Source organism: Chelmon rostratus, chromosome 6, assembly GCF_017976325.1.
Source record: "Chelmon rostratus isolate fCheRos1 chromosome 6, fCheRos1.pri, whole genome shotgun sequence".
Lineage (NCBI taxonomy): Eukaryota > Metazoa > Chordata > Actinopteri > Chaetodontiformes > Chaetodontidae > Chelmon > Chelmon rostratus.
This window is the reverse complement of record NC_055663.1, coordinates 8,243,015-8,258,985: the sequence shown is the minus strand read 5'-3', so window position 1 is coordinate 8,258,985 and position 15,971 is coordinate 8,243,015. Positions and strand designations below refer to the sequence as shown.

The 15,971-nt window shown below is 42.6% G+C and overlaps 1 protein-coding gene across 1 annotated transcript in view; it reads right to left on the bottom strand.

Moving 5' to 3' along the window:
- Window positions 1-15,971, bottom strand: part of zfpm1 (zinc finger protein, FOG family member 1) — a 103,414-nt gene that overhangs the window by 86,709 nt on the left and 734 nt on the right. The window lies entirely within an intron of this gene.

Genomic DNA, 15,971 nt, shown 5'->3' with positions numbered 1-15,971 from the left:
TGGCAACAGCACAGAAAGCGCGACACAAACTGGAACAACAAAAAAACATGTAACACATTTATTTTACCCATGTCAACTGGCAAAGTAGTTATACATAACAGAAGGATGGATATAAGATGTTTATTAACGAGCTTTAGAGCTGCTATTTTGTTGCCTTTGTTCGGACAGAACCAGGTTAGCTGTTTCCCGTTTCCTGTCTTTATGCTAAGCTAGGCTAACAGGCTCCTGGCTGTAGCTCCATACTGAAAAGACAGACCTGAGACTGGAATCAATCCCCTCATCTAACTCTCTGCAAGGCAGCAAATATGCGTATTTCCCATAATAATGAATTATTCCTTCGACAACCCTGCAAGAGATCCTATCTCAATGAAGGTTATAATATTCAGTTTTGTCTGCCCCATTTAAACAAATGAGGGTACACTAAATATAAATACGCCTCTCTGGATAACCAGTGTATGATGATTAGAGCTGTAAATATCGCATACAAATATGTCAGCAGTGCAATAAAAGCAGTCTTTCAAAGTTAAAAATTTTCCACAATGTCCTAGTGGCTTAGTGGTTAAAAACTGTACCATATAACCACAACATCATCAGTTTATTCCACCGGTGACTTTTGTTGCACATCATAACCTTCTCTCTCTGCCTACCACCCCACTGAATATCTAATAAAGGCCAAAGGCCACAAACATGATGTTTAAAATGGAACAGAAGGGAGCTAATGCTATTACTGTCTGGGGTATTCCTTTTGATGTGATGCATTATTCTTGAGATTCTGCAGAGAAAGTCGCAATAATTGCCTATGATTGAATTAATTTGTTTATGTGATTGATTGGTATATGATACTTGGTGTCAGTGTTACCTCTCAACACATTAGAAACCTAATATGAATTCCCCGTTTATTTTGGTGAAAAATAAAACTCACAACCAACAACCCAGCTATTGACAGACCGCGTACACCATCACCATCACCATGCTGATCGGGGATGAGAAGGAGGGGTGATGGTGCAGTGATGGAAAGGAGAAAGAGGTGAGAGGAGGAGAAGGAAGGAGGACAGAAGTTCAGTTGGACAGACAGAGAGCTGGAGAGCTAAAGATAAGAGAGGGGAGGGAGATAGAGGTTACTGTGTGTGTGAGTGTTGGGGGGGTTAAAAGAAAATGGGTTACAGGATTTGGATGCAGGGAGCATATCCATCAGGGATCTTTCCTGGTATCAAACTGGAGCAATCAGTGATAAAAAGTCAACCTGGAAACGGCTGTAGCTGCAGTGGGAGTTCACTGGGCTGCAAATAGGCCTGTCTGCCCCTACTCTCTCTCTATCGCTCCATCTCTATGTCTATGCCCCCCCCCACACCTCCTCCAGACACTCTTGTTGCCTTTATAATGACTCGAAAAGCCAGTAATACAAGTTTTCTTTATACTCAGGCGGGTACTGATGGCCATTCTGCAATGATCTTTGAGCCCATGCTGGTGTCATACATCCATACAGCCCGCATGATCTGCAAATATAATACACTTCCACATCACGATACTCTTCTTCCAGTCGTATGACCACTACAGAATCTCTCAATCCCCCCCCTCCTCTCTGCACTCCATCTCCCTCCTCCTCCTCCAAAAAAAATCTCCACAAAAGAAAAGAGAAATGCAAAGAGGAGAGGGTTTTTCTTCTTTCTGCTGCGCCCCACCCTTTTCTAGATAGAGAGAGAGGGGGAGAAGAAGAAGAAGAAGAGGAAGAAAAAAAACATAATTTATCTGTGTATTATCAAGAAAGGCAGACACTTTAATCAGTCAGCTATGAAGTCAGTATTTCCATTCTTATCTGTCGCAGGAGTGGAAATGGAGAGGAGATAGCGTTCTGGGAGCCCATCGGTGGGCAGGAATGATAATGGGGGGTGGGGGGGTTGAGGGGTGAGGGAGGAGGGAGGGAGGGGGGGCAGGGCTAGGCTATTGGACCGCTGTGTCAGCGCTATCTGCACCCATTATCAACAGCTTTATCTGCCCTACCATCAGCCTCGCTGTAATGGGGCCAGTTCAACTTTCCACATTATCATACCGCCAAGACCTGGTTCGCCAAGGCTAGGGGTCTGGCTGGAGACAGAAAGAGAGAGAGGAGGTGGGGGCAGATAGATAGAATGAAAGAAGGGGTGATAGAGAAGTGAAGGTGGAAGGGTAGCGATAGAGCAGGGCTGCCCAAAGTAGGGCCCACGGGCCAATTCAGGTCCACCATAACGCTCAATTTGGCCCATCAGATGTTTCTAGTGAAAATAAATAAATACAAATTTATTTGAAAAATCATAATATAAATCACCATTTACCTCATTTTATTTTTATGAGGTGAAAATGCTCTTTAAACATGTAGAATCCTTATTTTTCATGATCTGAGCTCAGCGGGCAGAGTGACACTTGCCATAAAGTCAGTCAATTAAGGGAATAAACAATACATTTGGTGTTTGCTTTTGGCCCATGGCGCACATTTTGGCACTGCAAGGGAAAACGTTTGGACACCCCAAGGATACAGAGAGTAGCGTTTAAAGAAAACAGTGGACAGTCAAGAGGAGGAAGAAGGCATTTAAAAAGGAGCAAAAAAGAAGAAAGGATGAGTTGATGGAATAGCTGAAGATGGGGTGAGAGGGTGAAGGCGGCAAAGTGGTGGTAAGGTCCAAAAAAATCAGAACAAACTAAAAAAAACATTAGGCTTTGTTATTTAGCCTGATATCTCAGTGGCATTGTGTTGCACACTGTTGTTGCGTCTACACACTGGAGGAGTGTTTACTGTCTGACTTCCTGTCTCTCCTGGCTGTTAGGTTGTATTAGATCAGCATGGCCATAACAAATTATGCTACAACAGGGCTTCACTAAAATGAATGATTACATAAAGTTAGTTATATAGATCACTCAGGCTTTATCTGTGTCTATCGAGAGAGAAGATGAAACAATGTGTCAACGTAATGCACAAACGTGTCCTTCCCTTCCAGTCTGAACAGGATCAAAACGAAGCTGTGTGTTGATTTGCTTTGAAAGGGTTTGGATATGCACTTTTCATTACTAAAAATATTGTTGCATGTGATATGCACTATTTTAAACCTCTGAAGCTAAATATATATTATACTAAATATGTTAAAAGGCTACAGCCATTTAGTATGCCATTTCTATAAAGCTGGAGGACTCTGAAGCAGCAGAACAGAGACATTCCGATTCTTAGATCTGAGTATGGGCCAAGCTTCAAAAACTCTGTATCCTACACTTCCTGAAATGTAACCACTGGCATGTTTTTATTAGATCCCCCTTTCATGGTCTTCAAGCCCACACCGAGGTTATTTTCTCAGACTTTGGAAAGCTTCTCCAGAGCCGCAGAAGACATTAAACAACAGTTTTCACAGGCTGAGTAATACTCCCCGTGACTAGTGAACTGACCTTTCTGGGTTAAGTGCACCTTTAACTGATTTCAAAATAGTTCACTGGACATAAAATGGCACTGTATCGATGCACAGAGAAGAAACATCCCTAGTACCAGTTTACATAATTGTAAATGGAGCATCTCTGTTTTGGACAGTTGCTCAGACAAAACAAGACATTTAATTTTGTCACCTAGGATGCTGAGAAGACAGGATGGACTATAGGCAGATTAATTAAACAGGATTATAACAATCAGCAGTTTAAGCAATGGTTAAAAAAATAGCCCCTAGTTGCAGCATTATGTGTGAAAATAAAAAAGGAAACATCTAAAACAAAATAAACTATTCATGCTGCAGATTTTTTTTTTTTTCATATTTCCTATCATGTTAACCATCTTGCGACTCCCTGGGGGGTTTTGACCCCCAGCTGTCTGACTGCTCTGTGGTGGTGACAAACACAAGCCCTCACTGTTTCAAATGGCTCTTCAGCCTTCACAAATTAAGTGACTATTTGAATGTCATATTCAAAATAAAGACAATATAGTGTACAACAGCACAGTGCTGGAACACTATGAGGTATAATTAAGATAGAAATGATAATCTTTAGCCCAAAGAGTTCTAGTATAATAACTCAATTAAAAAGGTGTATGTACAGTATATTTACAGTGATTCCTAGCAGAGAGAGTGAATTGCTCTTTAAAATATTTTTTTTACAGTAACTGATTTTATATTAAATGCTCAGAATATGATGTGATTTCACCTGTGGCACATACCATACAGGCTATGAGCATACCGTAAGGCCAGACACACACACCTCCAGCCCCACCGTGCACACGCACACACACACACACACACACACAGAGCCAGTTGATTGGCAGTTCACTTATCAGTCGGGGAGCCAGAGCACCACGGTTTACACAAGCACAAAGCAATCCAAAGACCCGGATCACTGCAACACTACTGGCTCACATGACTCATAATATACACAGTGAGACGAGAGAGGGAGAGAGAGACAGAGAGACAGACAGAGAGAGACCCAGGGGGCGCACAAACACAGCCCTGGTCAGTTTACATTACATTTAGGAATGTAAGGCTTACATTCCTAAATGTAATCCAATACATAAATGCTACATTTAAATGGAAAACAAGTTATTTATGACTTTTATCATCCTCTGTTGGCAGTCAGAGGGAACTACAACAACAACTGGCTCAGCTTCCAGAGGTCCATAACTGACAGCTGATAGCAAGTTGCATTTTCACAACACAGTGGTAAACAGACTAATCGGCAGGCCAGAAAGTGAGATTCAAAAAGCCTGAAATTCAGCACCTGGGCAGGTCATCACTGATGTCAACCACCTGACCATAAATGATGGTTACTTTGTGGGGCTCATTGAGAATCCTGGTCCCTAAAGGTGTTGTTCTAAGGAACCAGTGCTGTTTTTATGAAATCAGATTGGCTTTGTGTGTGTGTGTGTGTGTGTGTGTGTGTGTGTGTGGACAGACCGCGAGAGGAGCCACTGGTCTAGACCTCCTCTGTTAAGGTGGCTCCCAGGAGGCTCCTACAGCATCTCCTCTTTCTACTCGCATTGTCTCGGAGGCCGAGTCACCCTTATCACCTCCTCCCCTCCTATCCTTCCCATTTCCTCCTTCTAACCCTCCTCTGCTTCCTCATTCCCTCGCTGTCCACTTGTCTTCATCCTCTTCCTCTTCTCCTGCATGTTACTGTACCTATTTTGTCTTTGTTTCAATCTTCCGTTTTATCATTTCATTTTCACAGCCAGCCTGGTTGCTTAATCATCTGAATGCTGTTTAAACAAGTCGCCTCCACAACAACACACCTCCTGAGGAAATGCTACTTTTTTGTAATGAAAATGTTGTAATTCAAAGATAACATTAAATTAAATTAATATCAGCTGAAGAAAAACCATCTGCCTGTTACTCTATACATTATGATGTTTATAAGGATCAGCTCTACCCCGACACCTCCACTGTATGATTATAATATAATTTTCTGTGTACAGTCAGCAAAACATCCAGAGTAGTAAAAATTATTTTGATTTCATTTGATCTCAAAAACTTTTCCTACTGTGTCAAAAGCTTAGTCAGAAAGTATAATATGGACAGAATAAGGATGTGGCCTTGGTTCTGTCTTATGACCTCTTCCAACCTGTTTTCTTTTGGTTTAGTTTTAGAATTCCTGCTCCCTACAGTATATAGCTGACCGAATTATATCACTCCTCTTCTAGCAACACAAAGGTGTTCAGGTAGTTCAGATCACAAGAAAGACCACAGTTATCCATCAATCCATTTTCTTCTGCTTATCCGAGGGCAGGTCGCGGGGAGACCACAGTTAATACTGTAAATGAAAGCAAAACTAGTGCAGTCTCTATTCAAAAGGTGCCTGTTCAGCGCATGCCGACTGCTTGGCGTCTGCTATTGCTGCCCGCAGCTTACTGAATATCATCGACTTGCAGAGCTGGAGGGCCTTCCTAGTTTGACCAGCGTCATTGAGAGATAAATAAATAAATGAGTATTATTATTTCACTAATAATTATCAAAGAAAGCATGTGACATAAGGAGCCTAACCCTATGTTTTGCATGTTTGTTCACTGTATCATCAGTCTGTTACACAATATATTACATTTACACCAGCAGCTAAGCACGTGAACCACAGAAACGCTGAAAACGCATCAGTTCCTTAAAACCTGAACTGTTTCTAATGGCCAGCAGGGGGCGACTCCATAGGTCGCAAATAGAAGTTCAATTGTATATAAGCCTTTAAGTAAATGAGCACATTTCTCAATTTAATATCTCACTGTTGCCTAATGCGTTTATTGTCTCAATCATTAGTTTGAATTTAACAACCATACAGTTTATGATGTGAACACAGCTTAGTATATCAAATTAATTCTGCATAATGCTAGATCAACTCTTATATGAATGTCTGTATTTGTCATGAAGGACTGTCAGTGTGAGTCACGTACCTTTCGTGTTGCCTATGAAACTCAAATGAATACGCTAAAGAAACACTATATGAAAAAGCTAAAAATTTACTAAAACAACATATACAAGGTTTCACCCAACAGTGACATGTGTGACATAATGAGGCTTTTTTTCACTTGATGACTGACTGCACAGGGAGCAGGTGCACACAGGGTCAAAGGTCAGTACAAACCAACACGTGTGTATTAAGCACTGCATGATCTGTCTAGGGACAGTGGTGTATTGGTCCATCTTGTCAGGCTGCTGTGACCTTTGACCTCTGACCTTTTAAATGTTTGTCTGGTTTAATACTGGTGATCTGGTGAATTCAAGCTTGGAAGCTTCAAGCTACAGCTGCATTTATTGTCGGTCAGTCAGAACAAGAGCAGTTGCAAAGTAGTGGTGCGTGTGTGTGCGTGTGTGAGCGTGTGTGAGCGTGTGTGTGTGTGTGTGTGTGTGTGAGTGTGTGGCTGTAAAAGCAGGTCAGGTGTTGTTTGCCCAGGTTGCCTTAACACCTCTGAACAGAGTCTCAGCACAGTAGGAGCAAACGGTCTGTCCTTTCACTGTCCAGAGTCATTCTGGCCACGTGACCCGCCATCTAACCCACACACAAATACAACTTCTACAGCCAGCAACTGCCCACACAGCTGCTTTTACCCATGCAACCCAAATAACCGGCTTCCATTTGATCGTCTTTGATAATGTGCGGTTTATATTCTGTGGTTCCGCTGTTCTTCCCCTCACTCTTGGCATTCTCATTTGTCTCTGAAACCGTTTAAACATCACTGGCAAATGCAGAAAACCTTGACGACCATCACTGCACCTTCATGTGTCCTCAAAACTGTGTTTTTGTTTATCGATCGGACAACAGCTCAAGCAGAAGGTTCAGATTCTTTGGTTACTCTAGTAAAGCATCCACCGTCTCTAATAGAGAGCATGTCAGCCGTGAGTTAAGCCCTCACAAAGCTCCCTGGGAAGAGCTGGCAGAGTGGTAATTACTGCTAGAGCAAACAGTTTGGACGTAGATTATGCTACTGTTGGTCGGGGCAATGTTTTCCCCCCTCCCTCATTCACGGAGTCGTCAACGCTGAGGTCAAGGGTGAAACCGTTTACAACTGCACTGAGTTGGGGCACCATAATTCACCATGAGGCCGTCCCCTGGGTAAATAGCAGGAAAGGGTAATAACTCATCCACACACCGAACACAAACGGTGTTTCCTCTGTAACCCTGCCAACTTCCCCCTTTGGTGTATCTGAAAGTGTGCGCACACACACACACACACACACACACACACATACACACTCTCCATCAGCTCTGCTTGGATACTCACAATGCAAACACACACATTAATGAAAGAGAAGCTAACACCTTTAACAAGAGCAGAAAGAACGCAGGCAAATACACAAGGCATCTTGATCAGATACACTAAAATAGGACTGAAAATTTCTGCTAATTCTTCAACGGAAATCTGCAGATTTCACACCTCAAGACCGAGAAACATTTTAGAAACGAAAAAATTTCAGGACGGCTGTGTTGTGAATGAAAGCAGCATTAACGCAGGATCTACGTCTGTCTGACGAAAGACGCTTTCCTGTGGAGCGAGCAAACCAATCACAAGACTCTGCTGAAGACATATCTGAATGCATGATTTGTTGACGGTTGCCTTGCCAATGTGGGTGATTTGATAACTGACAAGCAACACGTGTTCTTTTGTTTGCAAATATTGGCACCCGACAAAAATAGCTCCTTGCCTGCCATGTTCGTGAAAATAACAAGAGATATCTTCTGCAGCGAACGTATGCATCTTCTTCTTCTTCTGTTGAGTTTTATGGAGGTTGGCATCCCTAAGAGTTGCATTACCGCCATCTGCTGGACCATCCTTTGTCCAGTCTATTCCAGCATTGCCACCGGACGTGTGAAAAGGTGCAAGACGGAAATGTTCCTGAAGGTAACAGCATGTGTGAATAGTGAAAATCACTAGCGGTGGCTGAGAGGTTATCCCAGGAATTTACTGAAAAAATTATTACAGAGATGCATTCAGGGCTGCTTTGAATACTCACTGAAAACTTGATCATTTCTATGTTTTAAAATGTTCACTGTATTCCGTCCACCCCCGTGCAGATACTATACTGTACATGTGTGCACATGTGGGTATGACTGATTGCAGTGATATGTAGCTCTCACACTAAGCTATTTCATCGTGAGCATGAGAAATGTTGCCGTTCGATACACAATCACTCACCATCTAGCTCGTTTAATATCTGTCAGTACAATCAACCCAGTACGAGTCATCCTGCTGATGCTGTTATTTTCCTCTTTTTCTTCCCCTCCCGCTTACTGTACGCTCTTCAAGTTTCACGCCTTCAACAGAAAAGAATATTTAAAAAGAGAAAAAGAAATCACCCCGGAGATAATCATCGACGCACACTAAAATTTCCCAACATGTCTCCGCTATCTTATACAGAATCTGGAATGAGTAATATATGGTATTAATTTTAATTAAATTAATCAATGACGATGCTTGTTAGGGAGGAGAGAGAGAGGAGAGAGACAAGGAGGAGGAAAGAACGAGGGGGGTTTGAATGAGTGAGAAAAGATTGAGGGAGAAAAGAAATGCATTCACACCTATCATCTAATTATACAACAACATTAATCCCATTAGGGCTGGAACTGATTGCCAGGGTCCAGACCCCGGCTGCTCCTGCCTGGGCCTGTTGTTATTGCGGTGGAGACTCGGCTCCTGCCTGCTGCAGCCTGATAACAACTCTAATCACAATTGGCGATCTCTATCTGCACCGGAGATCAGGCCCCGCGGCTTATCGAAAGTTCACATCAAGCTAAAAGCAGAACAAAGAAGGAGAAAAAAAAACACGAGAGAAAACCACCAAGGCGCTGCATGAGTCTTCTGGGTGTGTGTGTGTGTGTGTGTGTGTGTGTGCTTGGAATTTAGAAATGCTTGTGTTTTATTTCACTTTGGCTCACAAAGAAAGAATTAATCTCTCAATTGTGGGTCCATATAACAATCACGTGACCCGATTCTTGTCAGACTGCTGATAAAGGAACAACAGAGTAAGACATTCCTTTCACACATCTGCAACACACTCAACTGGAACCTGTCTCAAGTAATTAAAAAAACAAACCTAAAAACAGCTCTTCTGGAAGCTTTAAAGAAGTTTAACCACAGTTTTGTGAAAGAACAAAAAGAGAAGAAGTGGAGGAAAAAGCAGGAGGAGGAGGCCAATGTGGTGATTTCCTTGTGTGGCCTCTGCAGGCGTCCTGGTTTGCTTTAAGCCGTGGGAGGCAGCGTATTATTCATGCTGACCTCTGAGCTCTAGCACTGATGTCATAGGAACCAAGCTTTCTCACACACACACACACACACACACACACACACACACACACACACACACACACACACACACACACACACACACACACACACACACACACACACACACACACACACAGAGGCCCAATCACCAGTGTGGATCTGCAGGGTGTTATCTATCTACCATCAGCAGGCCTCCTTATCAACCCCAAACATCTTTCAGAGATGGGTGGGGGAGCAGCAGAGCTGGCTAGGCTGCCATTAAAAACACACCACACCACATTCATCTACCAGCTATGTATTCCACACACTTTTTCACTGTTTCTCTATCTCTTTCTTCACACTATCCACCTCCACTCCTCCTCTTCTCCTCCCTCTCATCACCGCACTTTTCCCACTCTCCCTCTGCTTTTCTCTTCTTTTAATTATCTCGAGCTCCACCCCCAGTCAATTGCAAACAAAACCACAGACAACAACGTGACAATGCTGGGAAAATGGCATGCAACAGCCAGATGTAATTACAATGTGCCCTCCATCCTCCATCTCTCCTTCCATCTGCCCACCCTCCCATCTCTCTCTCCCTCTTTTGCTTTCTGCGATATCAGCAGCAGCGATCGCCGCCAAGTTTTATCGCGTCTCCCATCTCAACCGCCAAAATATAAGCCCAGGGATCCAGCCTCAGTGGGCTGCCTGCCTGCCTGCCTCCTATCTCTCCATCAAGGAGAGACGCCTTATCAGGCTGAAAGATCACCAACCGTTGGGGAGGATGACGCACAAAGAGACACAGACAAATATCTATCTGCTACACAAACAGCCGCTTCTCCTCCTCAACTATGGGCCTCCAGAAAGCCCTGGACTTAATCCATTGTTGTTGGGGAAAAAATTGAAAAAGATATCCACGCCATGTCTTAATGTACTGCTCTGTTGTGTGTGTGTGTGAGTGTGTGTTTGGGGGTGGTGGTGGTGGGGTGGGGTGGTTGTGTTGTTGTCAATTGTTGCTTTTCTGGTGGTTTTTACAAAAGTTATTTCAGGTCAGAGAATCAGGGGGAAAAGCTTCGCTCCTCTGCAGCTGCACACTACCAAACTACACTTTTGATAATACATTTGTGAGTTTGGACTGACATCAAAATTATACTTGCTGCTACCGTACAAGAACTTTGCCTAAATAAAATAGTCTAAAACTAGCAAAATTGTTTTTGAAATGGGGATCTTCTGATAAAAGAATACATCAACAGGATTACTATTTTGGCCAGACATACGATGCCAACCTTCAGTACTCGTTTCTGTCTCTCATTTTGGTAAATACCCAGCCCTTTATCACTTGTTTACCTTGATTATGGAGGTTATGGGTTTGCCCAAATTGCAGGAAGCACCTGCAGCGTTCACGTTATCAGAAGGCTGCCACTGTTCCAAAAGATCAAGTTCAGGTGAATGACAACTGACATGTAATTAGTTCAAATGAATTTAAAGCCCGCCCACGTAGCCGGATCATAAAACCCATTGTAAAACGAAACATTGCTCGTTTCATTCACAGTGCCTTCGCTGCCTCGCTTAATGACAGCAACAGGTGACTTCAGTTTAATGGTAATGATTAATTGTAATGTTAAGGCTCAAACACGCTTCCCTGGGCTGCACGAACACGCTTCCCCTTTTCAAGTTTAAGTTTAAAAATACTTCTTCGCATTATGTTTGCCATCACGGCACTCAGCACAGCTCGCTAGTTTACTCCACTTTGCATAAATGAGGAGAAGAGCAACTGCCTCGCTTACTGGTAGGTCAACAGGGCGGCAACAGAACAGAGTGATGGAGCATTTTACGATTACTACGCATTAGGGTAGGGCGATGTAATTTTCCAGCTGGCCACCGTCAGCCCAGATAGGTAACACTTCCATTGAAGGTCATGTCTATAATGAACTATAAACACATATGACATCATAATACAGTTATAACGATTTCTTAAACTCTTTATAAATGTAGAGTATTATGCATGACAACTTATAACACGGTTTATGATGTATTATAAGTGGTGGACATGATGTATTATTAGTTCATCATTCATAATGCTTTACATTGACAACAGCTTTGAAAAAAGAATCTGAGACCTGGGTTACACAGCACATTTTAACTAACATTATTTCAGCTTGTTATAAAGACACATACAGAACTGCTCTAACATGTCATAACAGATTATAAATTCTAAGTTTCGGAAATGGGAAAATGTCTTACATCAACAAGCACAACCGTGAGTTTTAAGTGACAGCATTGTAGAAGGCTATTAGAAATTGTATGATACAGCCCCGATTCCAAAAGGGTTTGAATGCTGTGTAAAACATAAGCAAACAGAATGTGCTCATTTGCATATCTGTTTCGACATATGCTCAATTGAAAACAATGACAGACAGTATTTTTAATATTTTACCTCGTCAACTTCATTGATTGTTGTAAATATCTGGTTATTCTGGATTTGATGCAGCAACACATTTCAAACAAGTTGGAGCAGGGGCAACAAAAGACTGGGAAAGTTGTGCAATGCTCTAAAACCCCGTGTTTGGAACATTCTACAGGTAAACAGGTTCATTGGCAACAGGTGATAGTATCATGATTGGGTTAATATCGTGATTGGGTTATCAAAGCTGTCGATCCCTGGGAAAAGACATTCAAAGATGTTCAGAGAAAGTCATGGAAAGGGTCACTGGCCGGGTTAGCTCGCTGAACAACAGTCTGTTGCCAGTGTTGAGGGTAACACACTACAAGAGTAATGCGTTATGGTGATATGGTGCTTTTTTGCACATTGCTAATAAGATTTTGGAAATATTATCACATCACATGTTATTAAGCGGTCTGCAGCTCTTTCGAACTGGCCGTTTAAAGAAAGTTGCAGATTCCTCATTCAAAACTACACATAACGCAGCAAATAAACAAACTTGCTGCTCCTGTGGTTAGTTATTGGTTTGATTCATGGTTTACACTTAAATAACGTGTGTTTGTATTGATTACTGATGGTGGCTGATCAGGCTAATTAGCAGCCAAGTGTACTAAGTTTCTAACGGCAGTATAGTAAATGGTTGGCCTTTGTGTGCATGTTTTTAAACTACCCTAAACATGATGGGCTTGATGGTGCTATTAATGACTCCTGATGAAACTTGAAAGCTCAGCATCCTCATTGCCCTTTTTCGTCCTCTTTGTGTGAGCTGCCGTGTATCTGCAGTTTATCTATTGACAAAAAGAGACCAGTAGTCTCGCCTTGAGAAGGTTCCCCTCAGTGTATTTCATGTGCAACTGGTAAAAAAGTGTTTCAAGTCATTATTGTGACTCTCTTTTGATCTCAAACTCAAACGCTAATAGCTCTTGAAACTCGTTCAGATTAATCTTGATCACCTTTTTATACCCATTTATAGACTTAACTTCATCATTAAAATATAACAATAACAATTAACATATTACAAAAAATGACACCGACTAGTCTACATCGATGTGTGCTATGAATCATTTTAATGAAGGAAGTTAGAGGTGTATTGCAGTGATAATGAAATTCGACCCAACAACAGTGTGACCTGGCTGGAATTCGTCATATCAGTAACAGCGAGCAGCATGCTCAAAACAACAACAATGCCTTAATAGTAGCAGTGGTAGTGGTAGTGGAAGCACCAGCAGCCCCCACCTCTGCTGAACCCCCCCACACAACCCAGCCGAACAAAGTCCTTATCACTCCTCACTCTTTCCTATCAAAATGTCTGCCAAATCACAAGAGAGTCACGGGGCTGGGAGGCTGGCTGGCCTCAACCACAGCTGGGGCCTGGTGCACAGGGAAGCATAGTGGACCAGAAGCACTGATAAAGACGGCCATGACACCCCTGAGATGCACACATGTATGCACGCTCTCTCTCTCATACAAGCCAAGTCTAGTCTGGGTTTATCAGCCTCAGGGTCTGGAATACATCTCCAGGCTTTACTGTAGGTGCCAGCTGATAGGCCTCTCTATGGAAATGTATGAAAAAACAGGAAGTGACAGACTATGTGGACTACTTGCAGCGGCACACCAGAGAACCTCACCAAGAGAGATCCTTAATGGCAGCCCGGCAGATATGCTTGATCATGATAGATGGCGTCAATGAGTTCAATGCTATCAGGGGCACTCTACTGAAGAAAGTGAGCAGCTAACGACAACCTGAACCACATCCTCGAGTTAAGAATGAGCACCCCATCGACATCTGCAAAGAGCAACCAAGAGCATTAGGTTTGCTAGTCCAGGTTAGCTAGCTAATGCTATTGAGCAGTTTGCAGCAGGGTTGAATGATTTGAGGAAAATGTCTAATTAATTTTTCTGATCAAAATTGCAATTGAAGCTCTACAAATCAAACTCCAGGTGTGCAGTTGTGGTATCCATAGTTTCAAACAAGACATGCTTGCACCAAGCAAAATCACACTCTGTGGGGTTGTTATCATGGTCATTGATACCACCCGGTTCATAGTTGCCCTGGCTGTGTAACAGCAATCATTGGACTTGAGGCCACAAGCAAGTCCAGTTGCCCTAGGTTCAACCCTCCTTGGATAACCATGACCTGGATGACTGACAACATTCACAGACGACGATATCATGCGCATGAAAGCTCTCAGTCATTTACACTCAGCAACCACCAAGCTACTTGCTAGCTACCTGTCTGACATTGCAGAGAGGCAATAACCTGGATCATTTAGAGCTCGACTCGCCACTCAGCTGGAGCCTCTGAGCACCAGAAAGACACAGCCGACTCTGTTGTAACACAGAGTGCTGTGTCTTCTTTAAGGATATCACTTAAAGCTATGTTTGGCGGAGCAATAATACTACAGAAACTCGTATATAGAGCATATTAACCCGACAACAACCAAGAGTATCATTTTCTGCAAATCTACTGGCGACCACAATTTCAAATGGTAAAATGGACCAATTAAAACCTTCACCTCCTGTAGCTAATTAAGACACTGTTAGTACTGTACGTTATGATGAACATATTTCTTTTCAAATTGTGAATTTGATCCTTTTTCTAAAAATTAGAAAAATGAATTGTTCAGCCCTAGTCTGCATGTTGCACTTGTGAGCAACTTAAGTGATGCTCCTTGCTCTCTTTGACCTCCTGCACTAGACCATGAAAAACAGTTATAATCACACATGGCGGAGAAAGCAAACCTGCTGCCAGAAGACCCAGGGCCCTTCATCAGGCCACTATGATCAGAAATGTTAACTCATTCATGTTATGTAAAACTGTACGTATAATGTGATACCATACAGCCTAAACTTCCAAATGCTGCTTTCTGGGAACACGGTGACACTATCGCTGATGACAAGATTATTATTTGCTCAATGTGATAACTTCCCAGACAAACTGTCCTGCTGATGTCATGGTTTCCATTTCAGCTGTAACCTCCAAAGCAACACATGCACACTTTTTCCCTCAATCTTTCATCTGCAGTATAATGACATTAACTTCAGGCTGGGACTCTTCATCAGCACAGAGTGTAACAGGCCTATCCTTCGGCCTCACGAAGCACAAGGGCGGGTTAATGACAACATCATTAATATGCTTTTATATCAACTTTGAACATCAGTCGGCAGCGATAAACCTCACACTTTTTATAAACAGGAAGAACTCGTCAAGCACGGAGACCAGCCAAGCGCCAGGCCAAGAAAAAGGCCTTTCAAGCGGACCTAAGATGCATTATTGAGTTAAAAGGATAGATGAAAAAAAAAAAAGATCCAATTGTAAGCAGCTATCAACCGGAGAGATCAGCCAGGCGGCCTATCTGACGCCCCATCTCTGCAAAGAGAAGTGAAAAGCCAGGGGGAAAATGCAACGGCGGCCTCGTCGCTGCCTCAGACAGAAAACAAATAAAAAACATCCAATTTTAATCTTTATCTGGGCTCACATCGGATCGCTGCTTTATCTCTGTCCACATCGGCTTTTTCAGAGAACACTGACGTTTCCACAACAGAATTAAACAGGAAGCCACGGCTACAGTTTAGCTGCCAATGGACAAAGCATTCTTTACTGGGTAATAAATGAAAACTTTTTTTCTTTTTTTTTTTTTTTTTTACATTCTTGCACAGTCTAGATAGCGAGGCTGCCAAAGCGGCGCTTTGATGAATCTGAAAAACGGTGTGAGAAAAAGTGCAGGCTAACGTTACTTCACTTGTGTTATTCTGAGAAAACGCCGTGGCGGAGCTCAATTTAACTAGTAGCCTACTTTCAGTCTGCTGTGGTGTTTTAGCTTGTGTTTCAGGTGGTATTTG